Here is a 6,821-nt window from a genome sequence, read left to right on the forward strand (position 1 = left end):
GGGAATCCAAGCGCTCCTCGTGACGCGCGAGCCGACCCGCCGGGATCGCGGGCGGACTGCCCGCCCGCATGGCATCTCGCCTCCCATCCCGGCCCACAAGGACGGACGCGGTATCTCACTCACACTACGCACGCAATTGCCGGGTCCCATCTCATGAGTGGTCATCATCCTCGGTCGTCCCCGGCCTCCCCCGGGTGCGGCGACCGCCTTTCCGTGCCGATCTGGATGCTTCGCCGGTCGCCGACATGCTCGCATTCCGCCCCTCGTCTCCCCGGCCGGTCATCAAGTTCGTAGCGTACGTTACGCACATGGTGGCTCCCCCGCCGCTGCCTAACCTGACTGTGGTAGACCCGGAGTTGTCATGAGGCTACCGCCTACCTGCGTGCCATCGAAGATGAACGCCACCACCATGGCCCAGCGGTCACTCTCTGTAAGTTGAGAAATTGATTGGACGGGAACAATCGCATGCAACTATTTCAGCAACTCTCGCGCACAGTTTATCTACCTGGCACATATTTTCACTCACGATGACTTTCTTGAAGTGCAGGTGGCACAGTTGACCTCTCAACGCAAGACCAGACAGCACAGTAATCAATAGACGCGTCGTAACTCAGGCGCTATGCAGTTAACCAAGCTTCCTGCTTACTACAACGTCTGAATATCTAACTGACCACTGACAGTCTGACACCATTGGTTAAGTTCCTCGGCAAACAAACAAGCACATGCATTGATGCATATGCATAGAACCTGACGCGTATTTGGTGAAGTAGGTGGCACACGTCCACAGGTGCGATCACGTGTGGCCTCCTTGCTGGACGTCTCCGCATGGCATCCCCTGCTGGCTGCTGCAAGTCAAAGCCCGGCCACTTGATTAGCGTTTTTAACGACGCCACCAAGAAACCTACTGAGAAAGAGATAAGCTCTCGCTAGTCGGTACAGATATTAGATTTTCTCAACAGTCACTTTCAAGGACAACAAAACGTATCAAGTACGATCTGATGCACTGTTTGCTTCTGAGCATGGGGCCCATGCGGTGCCTACTCAGCATCCGGCTCGATCTGACCTCTGTACCTATCGATCTAGTCAAGCATACGCAGTGTATAATCGAGTAAGAGCATCTTCAGGTGTCGGCCCTCAGGAGGCATAAAAATCGCGGTTCGGAGATGAGCCGGCAATAGAATCGGCTCTGGGGCGGTTGAGCATCCAGCCGTCGCCCCAAGTCGCCCCAGGCGTCGATATCGGCTTATTCCTGGCCGCTTTTCGGCCCACTTTCGGCGAAAAATGGTCTGATATCGGCGAGAATCGGCCCATATTCGGCGTGGTTCGGTGTTGAATTCTCAACATTAATAGTTTTCTAATTACATATTTTATCACACAAAATCAAATAGTTCAACAAAATAGTTCAATACAAATTATATATGTCAACAAATAAAAACTCATATTTCATCACACGTCGAGCTAGGCATCGTCCTTGATCATCCATAGGTGCTCCACCAGATCCTGCTGCAGTTGATGATGCACATGTGGGTCTCGAATCTCCTGACGCATACTAAGATAGGCAGTGCAGGTTGCTGGTAGCTGGTGATCAACTTCGGCTAGAGGACCTTACCTGTAGTATGGTTCAATGTCAAACACTAGCTCTTCCTCCTCGCTCTCGATAATCATGTTGTGCAAGATGACACAACAAGTCATGACCTCCCACATTTGATCTTTCGACCAGGTCTGAGCAGGGTACCGGACAATAGCAAATCGAGATTGGATCACACCAAATGCCTGATGGTCATCCTTCCTGCAAGCCTCCAGCACCTTGGCAAAGTGGGACTTCTTGCCTCCTGGCACAGCGTTCGAGATAGTCTTCACAAATGTAGACCATCTCGGATAGAATCCAACAGCTAGGTAGTACCCCTTGTTGTAGTGCCGCCCATTGACCTCGAAATTCACCGGAGGAGAATGATCTTCAACAAGCTTGGCAAAGGCAGGGGAGCACTGCAGCACGTTGATGTCATTGTGAGTTCCTGGCATACCAAAGAAGGAGTGCCAAATTCAGAGGTCCTGTGTGGCCACCGCCTCAAGTACCACACTGCAACCGTCTTTGGCGCCTTTGTACATCTCCTGCCAAGCAAATGGGCAGCTCTTCCATTTCCAATGCATGCAACCGATGCTTCCAAGCATCCCAGGAAATCCTCTTGTTGTATTCTGTGCTAGGATCCGAGCAGTGTCTTCCGCATTGGGTGTTCGCAAGTATTGCGGTCCAAACACTGCCACCACTGCCCGACAGAACTTGTAGAAACACTCAATGGTGGTGGACTCGGCCATGCGCCCATAGTCGTCGAGTGAATTACCGGGAGCTCCGTATGCAAGCATCCTCATCGTTGTCGTGCACTTCTGGATTGAGGTGAATCCAAGTTTGCCGGTGCAATCCTTCTTGCACTTGAAGTAGCTGTCGAACTTTCGGATGGAATTCACAATCCTGGGAAAAAGCTTTCGGCTCATCCGACAACGGCGCAGAAATGCTTTGTCGCCGTGCAGTGGAGCGTCGGCGAAGTAGTCGAAGTAGAGCATGCAGTAGCCTTCAAGACGATGCCGGTTCTTTGCTTTCATCTGCCCCGGCGCCGAACCACCTCGCCACGGGTTTTCATTGCTCGCCAGCAGGCCGGCGAGGGTGGCGAGGACCATGAGATGATCCTCTTCCTGGACGCTGGCCTCGGCTTCCGCCTCCAGCAGTGCGGCGAGCGCCTCCTCGTCGTCCGAGTCCATTGACAAGACAGGCAAATCGCTGAACACCTTGCGGGCGCGGTGGGCGCGCACCCGCTGCTACACTACCCCTCTGCGGCCGGAACACTGGAAAAATCGCCCAGCCAGTGGTGGAGAGGCTGCCTCGGCGAAACCTCTACTCTTTTTTCGACAGGGAATGGGCTATCTAGCGGTGGTGGGCGGTGGGCGGCGCCGAGATCAGCCGGTTGGTGGCTGATACGTCTCCAACATATCTATAATTTTTAATTGTTCCATGCTATTATATTATCTGTTTTGGATGTTTAATGGGCTTTATTGTGTACTTTTATATTATTTTTGGGACTAACCTATTAACCGAAGGCCTAGTGCAAATTGCTGTTTTTTGCCTATTTCAGTGTTTCGCAGAAAAGGAATATCAAACGGAATGAAACCTTCGCGAGGATCTTTTTTGGAACAAACGCAATCCAGGAGACTTGGAGTGGAGGTCAAGGAAGCAGCGAGGAGGCCACGAGGTAGGGCGGCGCGCCCCCCACCCTCGTGGGCTCCTCGCAGCTCCACCGACCTACTTCTTTCGCATATATACACTCTTATACCCTGAAAACTGTTGGGGAACATAGTAATTTCAAAAAAATCCTACGCACAAGCAAGATCATGGTGATGCATAGCAACGAGAGGGGAGAGTGTCGTTCACGTACCCTCGTAGACCGTTAAGCGAAAGCGTTATAACAACGCGGTTGATGTAGTCGTACGTCTTCACGGTCGACCAATCCTCAACACCGAACGTACGGCACCTCCGTGTTCAGCACACGTTCAGCCCGGTGACATCCCGCGAACTCACGATCCAGTAGAGCTCGGGGAAGAGTTTCGTCAGCACGACGGCGTGGTGACGATGTTGGTGAAGCTACCGACGCAGGGTTTCTCCTAAGCACCGCTACGATATAACCGAGGTGGATTATGGTGGTGGGGGCATCGGACACGGCTAAGAGATCAACAGATCAATTGTTGTGTCTATGGGGTGCCCCTGCCCTCGTATATAAAGGAGCTAGGGGGCAGGCGGCCGGCCAAGGAGGAGGGCGCGCCAAGGGGGGAGTCCTACTCCCACCGGGAGTAGGACTCCCTCTTTTCCTAGTTGGAGTAGGAGAGGAGAAGGAAGGGAGAGAGGAAGAGAAGGAAAGGGGGGCGCCGCCCCCCTCCTTGTCCAATTCGGATTAGAGGAGGAGGGGGCGCGCGGCCACCCTTGGCCGCCCTCCTCTTCTCCCACTAAGGCCCATTAGGCCCAATATACTCCCCGGGGGGTTCCGGTAACCCCCCGGTACTCCGGTAAATGTCCGAAACCTCCCGAAACACTTCCGGTGTCTGAACATAGTCATCAAATATATCGATCTTTACGTCTCGACCATTTCGAGACTCCTCGTCATGTCCATGATCATATCCGGGACTTCGAACTACCTTCGGTATATCGAAACACAAAAACTCATAATACCGATCGTCATAGAACTTTAAGCATGCGGACCCTATGGGTTCGAGAATTATGTAGACATGACCGACACACGTCTCCGGTCAATAACCAATAGCGGAACCTGGATGCTCATATTTGTTCCTACATACTCTACGAATATCTTTATCGGTCAAACCGCATAACAATATACGTTGTTCCCTTTGTCATCGGTATGTTACTTGCCCGAGATTTGATTGTCGGTATCTCAATACCTAGTTCAATCTCATTACCGGCAAGTCTCTTTACTCGTTCCATAATGCATCATCCCGCAACTAACACATTAGTCACATTGCTTGCAAGGCTTATAGTGATGTGCATTATCGAGAGGGCCCAGAGATACCTCTCGGAGAAACGGAGTGATAAATCATATTCTTGATCTATGCCAACTCCACGAACACCATCGGAGACACCTATAGAGCACCTTTATAATCACCCAGTTATGTTGTGACGTTTGGTAGAACACAAAGTGTTCCTCCGATATTCGGGAGTTGCATAATCTCATAGTCATAGGAACATGTATAAGTCATGAAGAAAGCAATAGCAGTAAACTTAAACGATCGAGTGCTCGGCTAATGAAATGGTCAAGTCAATCCCATCATTCTCCTAATGATGTGATCCCGTTGATCAAACGACAACTCATGTCTATGGCTAGGAAACTCAACCATCTTTGATCAATGAGCTAGTAAAGTAGAGGCATACTAGTGACACTATGTTTGTCTATGTATTCACACATGTATTATGTTTCCGGCTAATACAATTCTAGCATGAATAATATGTTGGGGAACGTAGTAATTTCAAAAAAATTCCTACGCACGAGCAAGATCATGGTGATGCATAGCAACGAGAGGGGAGAGTGTGATCTACGTACCCTCGTAGACTGAGAGCGGAAGCGTTATGACAACGCGGTTGATGTAGTCATACGTCTTCACGGCCCAACCGATCAAGCACCGAAACTACGGCACCTCTGAGTTTTAGCACACGTTCAGCTCGATGACGATCCCCGGACTCCGATCCAGCAAAGTGTCGGGGAAGAGTTCCGTCAGCACGACGGCGTGGTGACGATCTTGATGTTTTACCATCGCAGGGCTTCGCCTAAGCACCGCTACAATATTATCGAGGAGTATGGTGAAAGGGGGCACCGCACACGACTAAGAAAACGATCACATGGATCAACTTGTGTGTCTAGGGGTGCCCCCTGCCTCCGTATATAAAGGAGCAAGGGGAGGAGGCCGGCCAGCCCTAGGGCGCGCCAAGGAGGAGGAGTCCTCCTCCTAGTAGGAGTAGGACTCCCCTCTTTCCTACTCCTACTAGGAGGGGGAAAGGAAGGGGGAGAGGGAGAAGGAAAGGGGGGCGCCGCCCCCCTCTCCAAGTCCAATTCGGACCAGAGGGGTAGGGGGCGCGCGGCCCACCCTGGCCGTCCCTCTCTCTCTCCACTAGGGCCCATAAGGCCCATTACTTTCTCCCGGGGGGGGGGGGTTCCGGTAACCCTCCGGCACTTCGATTTTCTCCGAAATCATCCGGAACACTTCCGGTGTCCGAATATAGCCGTCTAATATATCAATCTTTATGTCTCGACCATTTCGAGACTCCTCGTCATGTCCGTGATCACATCCGGGACTTCGAACTAACTTCGGTACATAAAAACTCATAAACTCATAATATAACTGTCATCGAAACCTTAAGCGTGCGGACCCTACGGGTTCGAGAACAATGTAGACATGACCGAGACATGTCTCCGGTCAATAACCAATAGCGGAACCTGGATGCTCATATTGGCTCCTACATATTCTACGAAGATCTTTTATCGGTCAGACCGCATAACAACATACGTTGTTCCCTTTGTCATCGGTATGTTACTTGCCCGAGATTCGGTCGTCGGTATCTCAATACCTAGTTCAATCTCGTTAGCGGCAAGTCTCTTTACACGTTTCGTAATACATCATCTCACAACTAACTCATTAGTTGCAATGCTCGCAAGGCTTATGTGATGTGCATTACCGAGAGGGCCCAGAGATACCTCTCCGACAATTGGAGTGACAAATCCTAATCTCGAAATACGCCAACCCAACATGTACCTTTGGAGACACCTGTAGAGCACCTTTATAATCACCCAGTTACGTTGTGACGTTTGGTAGCACACAAAGTGTTCCTCTGGCAAACGGGAGTTGCATAATCTCATAGTCATAGGAACATGTATAAGTCATGAAGAAAGCAATATCAACATACTAAACGATCGGGTGCTAAGCTAATGGAATGGGTCATGTCAATCAGATCATTCACCTAATGATGTGATCCCGTTAATCAAATAACAACTCTTTGTCCATGGTTACGAAAGTGAGTGGCAGTTGTATATAGAATTTATAGTGTTAGAATCATTACTGTGTAATCTAGATTATTGACTCTAATGCAAGTGGGAGACTGAAGGAAATATGCCCTAGAGGCAATAATAAAGTTATTATTTATTTCCTCATATCATGATAAATGTTTATTATGAAGGAAATATGCCCTAGAGGCAATAATAATGTTATTATTTTATTTCCTTATATCATGATAAATGTTTATTATTCATGCTAGAATTGTATTATCTGAA

The sequence above is a fragment of the Triticum urartu genome, chromosome 1 (genome assembly GCF_003073215.2).
Source record: "Triticum urartu cultivar G1812 chromosome 1, Tu2.1, whole genome shotgun sequence".
Taxonomy (NCBI): domain Eukaryota; kingdom Viridiplantae; phylum Streptophyta; class Magnoliopsida; order Poales; family Poaceae; genus Triticum; species Triticum urartu.